The sequence below is a fragment of the Micromys minutus genome (genome assembly GCF_963924665.1).
Source record: "Micromys minutus genome assembly, chromosome: 14".
Taxonomy (NCBI): domain Eukaryota; kingdom Metazoa; phylum Chordata; class Mammalia; order Rodentia; family Muridae; genus Micromys; species Micromys minutus.
This window is the reverse complement of record NC_137983.1, coordinates 41,707,652-41,722,192: the sequence shown is the minus strand read 5'-3', so window position 1 is coordinate 41,722,192 and position 14,541 is coordinate 41,707,652.

Genomic DNA, 14,541 nt, shown 5'->3' with positions numbered 1-14,541 from the left:
ATCACTACAGCAATCCTTCAGGCACTGAACAAGTTAACTTGCCAGAGACATTGTCTGTAAGCAGGCCAAAACCAGTTTTCTTTTTCCACGTCTTATAAAGTGGCTGACAATAGAAGGTATGGCCCACATTTAGAATGGGTGTTCCAGTTTGTGGTGGTCTGAGTGAGAATGGCCCCTATAGGCTTGTATATTTGAATGCTTAGTCACCAGGGAGTGGAATTGAGAAAAATTAGGATTAGGATGTATGGCCTTGTTGGAGGAAGTGGGTTCCTGGGGCTGGGTTCTGAGGTCCAAAAGCCCATGATAGGCCCAGTGTCTCTTTCTCTGCCTGCTTCCTAGGGATCAGCGTGTAAAGCTTTTAGCTATTGCTCCAGCATCATGCCTGTATATTGTCCACCAAGATGATCAGGGCCAGCCCTTAATAAAATGCTTCCTTTTGCAAGCTGCCTTGGACATGGTGTCTACCAACAATACAACAGTATCTAAGACACCGCGTTGGTTTGGTTGTTGTTTCATTTTGTTTTTCTGAGACAGGGTTTCTTTGTGTAGCCTTGGCTGTCCTGGAAATTACTCATTATATAGATCAGACACCTGTCTGCCCCGCAAGGGCTGAGTTTAAAGGCCTGCATCACCACCATTAGACTAAGATACTGCTTAAAACAATCGATTCAAGAAAACTCCTGCCTAGAGGCTGATGCTTTAGTAGATTCCAGATGGTCAAACTGACAGCCGAGATTAATTACCACAAATCCCAAACACTTTCTGGTTGGATTTAAGGCCTGCTCTGCAAGATGGAACTCAACTCTGTCTCTGCTACCAGGACCAAAAACCCAGTGGGCCACAGGGGTCATGGGCCCCGGGGAAGAACTGACTGCTAGAATTTTGCTAGATGGATATGGTATTACACCAAATTCTAACAATTTATACTCATAGATTAGTACAGCTCTCAGCCCTCAACAGAGACGTTTCTTTTACCGTAGATGGTGATTACCAGAGGCCCACAGCTAACCCAGGAGCAGAGAGTAAAAGGCTGTAGAACTCTCTGCTCTTAACGGGAAAGCTGCATCACATGGCCTTCTCCCCAAACTCAGGGTTCACTACAGAAGAGGGGACAAAAAACAGTCTAAGAACCAGAGGTGATTGATAGGAAACAGCGTTTCCTGGACTGTCCCATATATGAACTCCCATCGGTTGTGACAGTACGCAAAGCCTGACAAAATCTCAGTGCACTGGCTGGTTTGTGTCAACTTGACACAAGCTGGAGTTATCACAGAGAAAGGAGCCTCAGTTGAGGAAATGCCTCCATGAGATCCAGCTCTAAAGCATTTTCTCAACTAGTGATCAAGGGAGGATGGCCCAGCCCATTGTGGGTGGTGCCATCCCTGGGCTGGTAAACCTGGGTTATAGAAAACAGGCTGAGCAAGCCAGGGGAAGCAAGCCAGTAAGTGACATCCCTCCATGGCCTCTGCTTCAGCTCCTGCTTCCTGACCTGCTTGAGTTCCAGTCCTGACTTCCTCTGGTGATAAACAGCATGTGGAAGTGTAAGCTGAATAAACCCTTCCCTCCCCAACTTGCTTCTTGGTCATGATGTTTTGTGCAGGAATAGAAACTAAGACACCCAGCATGGGGTGGGAAGGAGGTCATGAGGCCTCACCCTTAGCCAAGGAAAACAACTGGCAAGGATGGCTCGTGAGAGAGGGAGAACCAATGTTCTTTCAGGATGTGGCACATAAGAAGCTAGCTGTTCATACTCTAGCAGATGGATCTAAACCCATACACACACACACAGCATTTATTGGACTCAATGGGTTAAAAAACAAAACAGCAAGACACCCATGGTGGTGCACACCTTTGATCCCAGAACTCAAGAGGCAGAGGCAGGCAGCTCTCTGTGATTTCAACACCAACTTCATACACATAGTGAGACCCTGTCTCAAAAACAAAGCAAGGAGAAAAACTGAAAACAAACAAATGGAAAGAAAAACAGAGCACCTAAACTTGGGAGGGAAAAGTGGTTGTGAGACAGGAGAGGGGTTTTAGGAGGGATCTTAGGGGTGGATTTAATCAAAACATATTATATGCACGTACGAAGTTCTCAAACAAGAAAACACTCTGCAAAAGTATTGCAAGGCAAGCCAGGGAACACCAATTTATATTAAGATGGTTTAAAGAGTGAACAGCAGACAAGAGAGTTGTCTCAATGGTTAAGAATACCAGCTGCTCCTTCAGAGGACTCAGGTTCAATTCCAATCATCTATATAGTAGCTCACAGGGGACCTTATGTCTTCCTCTGAGCTGTATCTGCACCAGGGACACTTATGTATAGAAGTAGACAAAATTAAAGTACCCAAGCAAAAATCAAATCAAATCACATATTGTTTTTTGGTGCTACGGGGCCACTATACCTAAGCTCTTTCATACACTAAACATGCAGTGCCACTGAGATACATCTCTGCCCTGGACTGATTTATCTGGGGTGATGTTATTAAGTTTATATTTTTAATGATCAGCCTTTATCTTTTCGTGATAGAGCCTGTCTACATATTGATGATCAGATCACTGGGATCCCATTTAAAACAGTATGGCGGCAGAATGAGGTTGTCCATGAATTGGTTATAATGGGAACTGGGTAGTGGCCATGGGAGGAGAAGTACTATTCTCTCTGCTTCTGTTTGTGTTGGAGATGGTTGATAATAAAAAGTGAAAGAGATTTTCCAGTTTTACACTGTTGCAACTAAGTGAGAAAGAGAAAACTTTTTTATTTTACTTTTTACTCAGAGCCCCATAGCTTTCTGTAAGCATAGCGAGATGTGGGTGGTACAAAAGAGCCACCAGCTCCCCCTACCCCACCCCACCCTATCCCACCCCAGCCTGGATGGTAGAAAGTAGGATTTCTGAGTGATAGGAAAAAGAGCAGGTGTTGGGGAAAAGATGGGTGGAGGCTATCTTAATGGTGTAATGACAGAGGTGACTTCTGCAAGGTTTGGCTGCTCCTAAAATAGATCTGAGCCCACCAGGTGTCCCAGGGATTAACCCTTTTAAACTCATTTTGATGTTTGTCGAGCTTTGTGTAGACCAGTGGGTACCCTGTCTGGGATTGCTAAGGTTTGGAAGCAAAATTTCCCCCAAAGCCAGTGTTAAGAACTTTATCCTCAGCCTGTGGGGCTACCAGGATGTTCTTGAACTTTGAAGAAGTGGGGACTAGTTGGAAGAGGCTAGGTCACTGGGAATAAATCCTTGATGGCTGTTATTAAGACCCTGGCTCCTTCAGGTTTCTTTTAGTTTCATGAATACCATGAGTTAAACAGGCCTCCCCTAGTACACACTTCTACCATGATATACTGCCTCACAGCAGGGGTAAAGCAATATGGCCCCATAACCCTGACTCAATCTGCCAGAACACTAAGAGAAATTAAACTCCCCATACTCATGAGTTTGCTTCTCTTACTTTGTCACAGCCACTAAAAGGTAGCACAGGGGCTAACTTGTCCTGCCAGGAAAATTCAGGCTGATTCTGATGCTGGGGGGCTTCTTGGGGAGTCCTTGGTTTCTCATTTGGTGAATCAGATGTGCCCCACTGACCAGGAGCTCCACATGGAGTGAAGGGGAGCTCTGAGGCAGCTGTCAGACATCCACCTTCTGCCACTGGGTACACACAAGAGTGAGTCTAATCATAGGAATGCTGTCATTTAAGTGGGTCGCTGATGTCTCTTGGATTGCTTCCAAGAATCCCTCATGTCTGTATTCTTCCCACCTCCTCCTCCCAACCTTTCCCCATATTTCATGCTAGCAGACCATTGTGTCTAACCATTCCTCTACTGGGAGAGATCTTCCCTAGGGACCACGGTCTTTTCTGCTCTCAGCCCTGAGCATGGAAAGGCTGTGGTAAACCAGGGCCTGGCATCTGGGAGAGGTCAGCTGGGGGATGAAAACTTCAGCTGCCTAAACTGCTTAAATGTTTGTCAGGAGCTTTTTCTTGTCTGTCCAAGAAGGGGGAGTATGTGTAGATACTGTGGAGGAATAGTTTGGGGATCTGGCAGAGCAATGGGGAGTATTCACAAAAAAAAAAAAAAAAAAAAAAAAAAAAAAACCAAACCAAACCAAACCAAACCAAACCAAAACAAAAAAAAAACCCCCACAAACAAAGGGAAGACCCGTGATGAAACGGTCCACTCAGCTGCCATGCTGTGCTGGGTCAAGGCAGCCACTATTTCTGTGGGGGTTTTTATGACTGTAGTAGCTGTTTCTGACTGTCAACTTGACTATATCTGGAATGAACTGCAATCCAGAATTGGGAGGCTCACCTTTAATCTGGGACACACTTTCTGTTGGAGACCTACATGAGGATATTGGAAGGAAGGGTGTCTCTCTCTTAACCTGCTTGCCTTGTGGGACTGAGCATCTGCTAGATCCTTGGACTTCCATTCAAAGCTGCTACCGACCATTATTAGGGAGTTGGACTACAGACTGTAAGTCACCAACAAATACCTTACTATATATAAACTACCACAAGTTCTGTGACTCTAGAGAACCTTGACTAATACAATGACCAATCACTGATCATTTAGGACTATTTGTGGGGGGACTGGTTGGTTTGGTTTGCTTCATTTTCTGCTAGCATACACTAACCTCTAGATTAGAAATCAGTGCAGCTTCTTGTAGTGTGGAGTTTGGCTCTGGTGGGTCATTAAGTTCTATGAGTTAGCTGGGAGCAAGCCTAAGCTATAAGGCCTAAGCTTTCATAAATAATAAAAGGTCTCTGTGCCATGACTGGGAGGTGGTGGGTCCAGACTGTCTGACTATAACGGTGGTGACAGGCTGGTGCAGAGGAGTGTGCTACATAAATTAATAGAAAAAAATGCACCAACCCACACTAAGGCCGGCTACTCTCTGGCCCTGACTGTCTTGCCACCCCGATGCCTTCCAAGTACCCATGTTGTGGTCTCAGGGCACCAGCTGGACTGGCATGTTCTCACCCTGCAAACTCTTTGACCCTGAGTTCTGAAATCTCTCCACCAGATTCGAAAAGTTCCCAAGGTGGATTACTTTGCTCAATAGAAAAGTAACAGCTCTGAATCAGCAATGAAAATACGTTTGTGGATGGTGGTAGGGTTTCTAAGACCATCAGAAATACTGTTTTCCAATGGTCTCTGCCCACGGGTTGGGAACTGCTGATCTAGGCTATCTGGGAGGGGGGAACTTTAGCTGAAGCACTGCCTTCAACAGTCTGGTCTGTGGGCATGACTGTGAGGGGGATCTTCTTGGTCGGTGATTAATACAGAAAATTTCAGGGAGTTGTGGGTGGTACCACCCCTGGACAAATGGTCCTAGGGTGTATATGAAAGATGGCTGAATGTGATCTGAAGAGCAAGCCAGAAAGCATTCTATAGCCTCTGCTTCAGTTCCCACTGCCACAGCTCCAAGTTGAGTTCCTGCCTTGTATTCCTTTATGATGAACTCTAACTTGTAAGAGACGAAGAACCCTTTCTTCCCCAAGTTGCTTTTGTTCAGAGTGTCTAGTCCTAGCAACAGAACCTGAGACAGGGAGGAAGGAGAGGAAGGAGAAAAAAGATAGACCCTAGTGCTCCTTTCAAGGGTATGATCCTGTGACATATGACGTCCCATTAGACCCCACCACTTTAAGGTTTCGCATATTCCCAATAATGCCATAGGCTGGGCACCAAATCTTTAACATGTGGGCCTTTGGGGACTAGTTAAGATCCAGACTACAGGCAGATGATATCTGAGGAAGAAAAAAACTAAAAACTATAAGTGCAAATCTGAAAAGTACAAATGTTTCTACTGTTTGCAATACTCCCCCTAACCGCTGCGCCCTCGAAGCCGTGGAGACGAGCCATGGTCAGCATGCCATTGCAAGAGAATGTTTTAGTCGTTAAAAACCCACTTCTGCTACAATGAATGTTTAAACATTCTCATCCCAATAAACGAATTCTGGGATGTTTACCCCATGACATACTATAAATATCTTGAAAATTATATGAAATAAATTCCTTAGACTAGAGGAGGTTCCTACCCATGTGGCATTGGTTACTGGAAACAGGGTCCCTGACCCTGAAAACACATGGAAATGTGGCTAATTCTCAATATAATCTGACCCTTATTCTCTGCTTTTTGGGTTTGATATGTGAGAGTGTTTGAGGGAGACAGAGAGAGAGACAAAGAGAGAAAGAGAGAGACAGAGAGACAGAGACACACACACACACACACACAGAGTATGAGAGAGAGATTTAGTGGTCCAGTGTGCTGAAGAGATACCGTGACTGTGGCGAGTCTTATAAGAGAAAGCATTGACTGGGGGCTTGCTTACTGTTTCAGAGGTTTAGTCCATGATCATCACAGCAAGGAGCATGGTAGCATGTAAGTAAGGTGCTGGAGAAGTAGATGAGAGTTACATCCTGATCTGTAGGACTGGGGAGACACTGGAATTGGCCTGGGCTTTTGGCACCTCAAAGCCCACTCCCAGTGACATGCTTTAACGAACAAGGTCAGATTCCCAACTTGAATAATTCTTGTAAAAAGCGGTTAGTACATGAGCCTATGGGGCCCATTCTTATTTAAAAAAAAAAAAAAAAGCACATTCCACTTCCTGGTCCCCATGGGCTTGTAGCCATATTATAATGCAAAAATAGATTCAGTCCAACTTCAAAACTCCCTATCTAGTCTATCACAGTCCTATCTCTGTCTAAAAGTCCAAAATTTAAAGTCTCTTTGGAGACTCAGGCAATCTCTTAACTATAACCTGCTGCAGAATCAAAATCAGAAGGCAGATCACATGCTTCCAACATACAATGACATAGAAGATACACTGTCATTCCAAAAGGGAGGAAAGAGAGCACAATGAGGAAATACTGGACCAAAGCAAGACCAGAAATATAAGTTCAGTAAACTCAGAACTTTGCTTGCCATGTCTGATGTCAAAGTACTCTTTAGATCCCCAACTTCTTTCAGCTTTGTGACAGCTGCATACTTCTTTCTCTTCTGCTGGTCCTGGTCCCTGTTAGCAGTTCTCCTTGGCAGGTATCTCACAACTCTGGCAACCCCAGTATCTTGGGGTCTCCAGTGAAATCAGGCTTCATCCTTACAGCTCCATGTAATGGTCTTTCCGTTTCTCTATGCAGCGACAACCCTGACGCATACCTGGCCTCTGTACCTCTGTCAGTCTGTACTTCTGTCCCTGTCTTACTGGGCTATGTACCCTGTGGTGAGACCAACAGCCGAGGGGCTGTCACCACTTTCTTTCCATTGCTGCAGGAGGGGAGTGGTTTGCAATAGCTTTGTTTCCTTCCTTGCTGACTGGAAGAAGGCGACACAAGCCCAAGTTTGCTTGGCTGGAGTTTACTTACAACAGGACAGATTAGCCTGATAGAGCCACAGCAATGAGTGTTAATGGCCTCGAGCTGAGCTGTTCATCGGAATCCTAGATCTCACTCCTCTTCCTCAGCAAAGCTGATCTTCCATCCTGAAAAGCAAGGTGAGCTGCCTCCTTCCCTTCCCCTTTCTCTTACTTGAGTCCTGTTGCATTTAGGGAGCTTTAGTGATGTCACACCCCCTCACCCTGGGCCACAGACACAAGCCGGCTAGGACAGTGTGGCAATACTCACTGTGAGAAACCTATAGGAACATGTTCAAGTATATTTTATTCACCTGTCTTAGCTGCTTCTAGCTAGCTTCCGTGCAATCTTGTCTGGCCCTAGAATGTTTTCAGCCTTTGAGATTTACTGTTGAATAAGTTCACCACTTCTTCTTTCTTTCTGAGCTCTGGGTGGCTGGTCAACTCAGCTTTCCTGGCTCAAGCTCCTCTCCAAGCTGACAGATTCAATCTGACCTCTCTCAGTTTCTTACTGAATTGCTCGGTTTGGCTACATACTAACTCTGGCAATCTGTTCTAATCTTCGGCTCCTTCTCTGGATCATTCTGTCCTTACCTGTGTCTAGCTTGTTCTCTCTCTTTCTACAACCTGTGTCTGTACTACTGTCTCTGAAAATTGCCTCCTTCCTCTCTGCACTGCACCGGAAGTAGCTTTCCTTTCCTCTCCTTGTTAGAATCGGGCAGACCCTATTATAGGAGGTGGTTCTGATGCTTTGATTGGGAATCAGGTGTGCTGAAGGTCCAGTTCTCCAGTTGGTTCCTGATCAATCAATAAAGATGCTAGCGGCCAATGGCTGGGCAGAAGAGGTGGGACTTCCGGTTTCCATGAACAGGCTGTAGTAGATTCAGGAGGGGAAAAAAAATTCGCCATGCTTGCGGGGGAGAGAGAGCCATCAGTCATGTGAAATCTTGGGTGGAGTGCCCACTGGTCGCTTCCCTGACTGGACCTGGGGTAGCAGGAGGAAGACTGGGAACTCAACTAAGCTGAGGGCAGATTTAGAGGTGCTAAGCTGGCAGTAAAGGTAAGGGCCACGGGAAAGTCAGTTGCAGGAGGTTTAGAAGTGACCAATCATTGAGCTAAAACACATATTAAAAATAAGCTAATGTGTGTGTGTTTTATCCGCAGATCCAAGAGAATCAGGGCAGGGGCTGCTACTGTGGTCTGCTCAGAGCTTAAAGTGGGGTAGTAGGAACTGTCTACACGCTACATCCTGTTTTGTCAAATCTTTCTCTGATTTGTCACTTCATCTGTCACTCAATTAGATGTCACTTTTAAACATGGATGCTTCTTTCTACAAATTAACTTTACCTTCATTGTTTGGGATTAAAGATATATGCTAAGGGCATGTCTCGGTTCCAGCCACAATCGATTAAAGGTGTGTACTAAGGGCTAAACCATACCACAACTAGAAAGAGTTGTTTTTTTTTTTCCCCCCCAGGAAACAACACAATCTCAGGGGGTCACAGTGAGATCAAATATCCTGCAACAGGAACTTGTTTCTAAGGCTTGGGAGGAAGCAACCTTCCTAAAATGGCTCTCATTACAGAGTCAGGCATTTATACTGAGGATTCCGCAGAGCACCCTCACATCAGTTAAGCTCTGGCTGACTTCCTTTTTCCTCTGTAGGTTTTTCTCCACTATGTCTCTACTCAGTGTTCTGTGGCTCCTCCCTTCTTCCATGCCACAGGGGCTCAGTGCTGGGTTTCTCCAGATCTCAGGGCAGTGCCTCAGTCTCCTCCTTCCTTGCTGAGGAGCCGTTTTCTAGTTGCTTTGATTCCTCTCCACAACGAAGCTGGCAAAGTGGAACTTGTTTCCAAGATGCTGCCAGGCTTCTCCTCAAGGGGGAACTTCCAATTAGTGGATATTTAACTGGGTGTTTTGCATTTGAGTTCAAGAGAGATGTTAGTTGGCTGTTTTCCTTCTACTGCCCTCTCAGTCTTGTTTGGTGTGATAATGCTAGCTTTGTAGCACGAACTGGAAGCTATCCCTGTGCTCTGGAGTAGTGGTACAACATTAGTGTCTATATTTTCTTTGAGCTTTTGATAAAACGTTCCAGTGCAAAGCTAGTGTGTGGTGGCTCACACCTGTAATCCCAGTACTTGGGAACAGAGGGAGGAAGAAGGAACTTTACTGCAAGTCTGAGTTCAGCCAGCCAGGCGTACAGAGTGAGACCAAACAGAGACAGAACGAACAGATTTTTCCAGTGGAATCATCAGGGCTGCATGTTTTCTTTTGTGTGTGTGTGGGGGGGGGGTGGAGAGACCTATTTTATTTTAATCACAACTGCTTTGTCCACCAACTCTCACAAAGGGCAGTGCTGAGCCACAGGCTTTGCATTGCAATAGACCCAGGAAGTTATCAGATCCCGCATCCTTCTCCACATGTGCAATCTTGAGACCTGTGGTTGGGGGTCTGAGGTCACAGGCTCTTTAGCTGCAGAGATGGGAGGAGCCTATCAGTGGGGATGCTGGTCCAGCTTTCTTTGCTGCCAACATACATGATCATGGCTTTAGAAGAAGCGACGTCACCCATCAGAAATAAGATGTTTGCCCTGTACAATGCCTACCTAGGAAGAGTTCCTGAAGTCCTTTCCAACTCAAAGCGAGGACCAGAAAGGGCAGAGGGCAAAGGCAGAGCTGCTAACTCTGAACCATGAAGCCGGAGGGCACAGCTTTGGCAACTAGATCGGTCAAGGAAGAGCCAACCTTGAGGCTGAATAGCTGGACCACCTCCCTCTGTTGGGCTGCTGGGAGCTGGGATGAAAAACTAGGCCAAAGGAAAACAGAGAAATTAGGTGCCTTTCCTACTGGTCAGTTTATGAATTGGCTTTATTATTAACCATCTCACTAATTTCTGTTTTTTGTGTATGTGTGCTTTGCCTGTATATATCCTGTGCAAGCAGATGTGAACCTGGTGCTCTCGGAGGCCAGAAAAGAGTGTTGGATTCCCCGGAACTGGAGTTGAGGATGGTTGTGAGCCTCCATGTGGGTCCTGGGAACTAAAACCCAGATCCTCTATTACTGAGAATATCAAATGCTCTTAGTCACCGACTGAGCCGTCTTCCAACCTGGAACTGGTTTTACTAAAAAGAAATTTCTTTTGGCTTGGAGTGGGGGTGCGTGCCTGTAATCCCAACACTCAAGGGAAGATAAGGAGTCCCAGGCCATCCTCTCTGCTTCATAATGAGCTTAAGGCCAGCCTAGGCAGGGTTAATTAAGCAAAGCAAATATTAAGTAGGAGAAGCAGGAAGGCGCTAGAGGGCGCCCTGGTCCAGTAACTGCCGTGCTGCAAAGCAACCCTGGGGTGTCCCTCTTTTGATGATGGCCTCTTGGGTGCTTTTTGCACTTCCCCATGTTCCACTGTGGCCTCAAAAAAGCGGTTTCTAGTCAAACCCCTTCCTACCACACCCCCAACACCCCCAGGCCTTTCTTTCCTTTTCTATTTATTCAGAATCGTTCTCGTGCTAACCTCTAGGAATCAGGCTATGTTCTAAAAGTACAACCCCCCCCCCCACACACACACACTAACACACATAATACATGTCTCCTTTGGCCTTAGTTTATGCCTCAGATAGTGGACATGTCTGGGCTTGGGCAGCTGTCCAGGCTGAGAACCGGAAGGCAGGCTTTTCTCCTTTTAAGATTCCCTTTAAGATTCCCGCTAAGTCCATTATGGCCCTAGGCAGGCTACTGTTTTATATAGGCAACTCAAGTCACCACCCCCCCAACCCCCCCAAAGTGATTTGTGAAGTCCACAGAGATAGAAAGTGGATTTGAACCCAGGACCTTTCTGTCTATATACATATGGACTTAGCACTTTCCCATCAGCTTGGAAAGCTATGTGATTATTAACAGTTTTAGTCCCGTTAGGTGATGGAAACCGGAAGGATGAATGGTGGGATTCAGTGTGGGTCAGGAGAAGGGAAGACAAAGGCAGTCACACTAGAGCCTTACTAGGGTCCTGGGAAGAGGATCAATGTCATTACCCAGAGAAGGAACCCATTTCCTGGGCTCCTCTGTAGAGTTGAATGTTCAAGTCTTCAACCCGTGTGATAATATTGAGAGGTATGACCTTTGGAGACTAATTAGATTTAGAAGGTCACCAGGTTGCCCTACAGTGGGATTTGTGTCTTTGTAAGATAATGAAGAGACACCAGAACGTGCATCCCCTCTGTGCTGAGGGAGGATACAGTAGGAAGGCTTGGATAGTCAGCAAGAGAGGCTTCAGTGGAAACCGAATCGGCTGTCACCTTCTTCTGTGACCTTTGATTCTCCAGACTCCAATCAGTGTGTGTTGCTCAGGCTCCAGTGTGGTTGGTAGTCTATCCTAGTGACACATCCCTAACCCTGTTCTTCCCCCCACTGCTGTCTTTGCTTTTCTCTGGGGTTGCTTTAGTGCCACATCAAAACCTAATGTGTTGCCTGTTGTGGAGATTCATGCCTGTAACCCTAGTGCCTGGTGGAATGTCAGGAGCTCAAGGTCGGCTTGAGTTACATCGGCACATTCAAGGCCAGTCTGGGCTCTGTGAGATCCTGTCTCAAGAAACCAGACCAACAAAACCTATCCCCAGGTACAGATGCCATCTGCTTCACGGGCTCCATGGTTATTAATGAGCATGCCATAAGTTAGAACTCACTGGAGTGGTGGTTAAGTCTATGTCTTCATACTAAGAAGGGAATAAAAATATTTGGGTGTGGGTTTTGGGCATAGGGAGACTAACCCACACCCCAAACTTACATCTCATTTTCCTTATTGTGAAGTGAGTGTAATGTTAGCTTAAATGCTTGTGAAGTTGCTATAAAGGCTCCATCAGAGTTGGTGCTGGGTAGGTGGTCAGGAAAAGACCCCCCCATTTTTTTGCTACTGTTGGCTTGATTGAGGTCCATTCCATAAATGGAATGCCTGGCTGGCACTGTTAACTGGGACCAGAACCTCTGGCTGAGTAGGAGATGGGCCCTAGGAGAAAACCTTGTATTACCATTCTGTTAAACATACATAGTATCAAACTGCCCCTAAATACATGTCTTTATGCCATAGATTAGGACATTTCTATATCTTTATCAGAGAAACTTCACACTAGATCATGATTGACGCAGATATATACAGCTAGTCAGTGTGCAGAGAATAAGAGATTGTGGTCCAGGTGTGGTGGCACATGCTTTTAATCTCTGTACCTTGGGGGCAGAGGCAAGAAGATCTCTGTGAGTCAAGGACAACTTGGTCTACATAATGAGTTCCAAGCTAGCCAGTGCTATATGAGGAGAATTTATCTCAACAACAGCAACAACAGATTAAATGGGCAGATCATAGAGATTACAGAGTGTTCAGCCCTAAATGGGGATTGCTATTACATCAGCTGTCCCCAAATTCAAGATCATCTTGGAGAGAGTAGAAAGACTAAAAGAGTAGGGGACAACTACTGTGAGACAGCATTTTCTGGGCATGACAGGGTCACTGCTCACAGGAGCACACAGTAGATCCATCTGCAATCACAATATATGCACAAGATCAAGACAGCCAAAGTCCTAGCATGGACAAAGGGGTTAGGAAATCTACCCATTGCCGAGGAGCTACCGGCAGATGATGGGTTCAGGGAAGATGTGTGCCAGTTTTCTTCAGGGCTGTGACTGCCGGTGGGCTGCACATCCTCTGGTGGATAGCCTATACCTATGCACACACTGACAGCACTCTGTGGGTTTAAAAAAGAATACAGAACTTTGGGAGGGTAGGTGGTCGTGTTGCCAGGGGAGGATTTGGAGGGGAGGGGCCACCTTTGTCTTATAACTTTCTTAACTTAGTGTTTTGGAACTTCTGGAGTCAGGTAAGCTTATTTTCTGAGTTTCCCCTGTCTCTCTTCTCCCTCCAGCAGAATGTTTTAACTGGGGACCAGAAAGGTAGGGAGATTTCTATCACTTTCTTTTTCTGTGCATCTTCTGATCTAGTTGTTCCCTGCAGACTTGTAATGCTCTTTATAACAAACTGGGGATTGTAATTAAGGCTCTTCCCTGAGTTCGAGGAACTGCTATGGCAGATTATTCAAGGGGCATTTGAAGTGTGTTTTATAGCCCAGGATGACCTTAAGCTCTTGATCTTCCTGCTTTCAACCTCCCAAGTACCGGGAGGACCGATGTTGGCCACCACGCCTAGCTTCTTATATCCATTAAACCCTTTACACTTATTTGTTTTGCGTATGTGTATACGGTGCATGTAAACCATATTATGGTGCTCATGTAGAGGGAAGAGGTCATTTTGTGGGAATCCGTTCTCGCCCACTCATAGGAATGAAACTTGGGTTAGATTTGGCAATAGATGCGTGCCTTTATCTGCTTGGCCATCTCAACCCCCTATACCCTTTACATTCAGTTAGAAGACTTGATGTGAATGAATTCCTGCCTGGGAGAGGCAGAAGTCAATATGGGGAAAATGGTTTTGCAAGTGGCAGAACAGAGTAGGGAATTTGTAAGAAAACTAAGATGGCCATGCTCAGGTCCTTATAGTTCACAAGGCCCAGGAGGGAGCTTACTTTGGACTAGAGAGCTACTTAAATGGAACTGCCAAGGCAGGGAAATAGTGCTTACTCTCAGGCTCAGTCTGTGGGTGTAGGCTTGCTGACAATCATCTGTAACTCCTGAACTTACCTAAGTGCTTTAGGGGTATCTGTCTTAGCCTGTCAGTAGTTCATTGCTGCGAAGAGCCATCCTTAACCACCGCAACTCTTATAAAAGAACTAATTTAATTGAGGCTCCTTACAGTTTCAGAGGTCTAGTCCATTATCATCATGGCGGGGAGCATGGTGGCACACAGGCAGACATGGTGCTGGAGGCACAGATGACAGTTTCTTGTTTGGATCTGTAGGCAGCAGTTAAAAGAGCCACTGGGCCTGGCTTGGACTTTTCGAACCTCAAAGCCCATCCCCTGATACATTTCCTTTAACAAGGCCACACCTCTTAATCCTTCTCAAGTAGTGCCACTCTCTGATGACCAAAAATTCAAATGCATGGGAGCCCTTCTTATCTAAACCATCACAGCAGCTATCTTTGTACAAGGAACTATGAGGTTTCTGAGCCAAGAGATCCCAGGCTTCCCTTAGGCTTTTAGTCCCTTTGTAGCCATTAAGACTCCCTTCCACCCCACTACTTTTTAAAATTGAG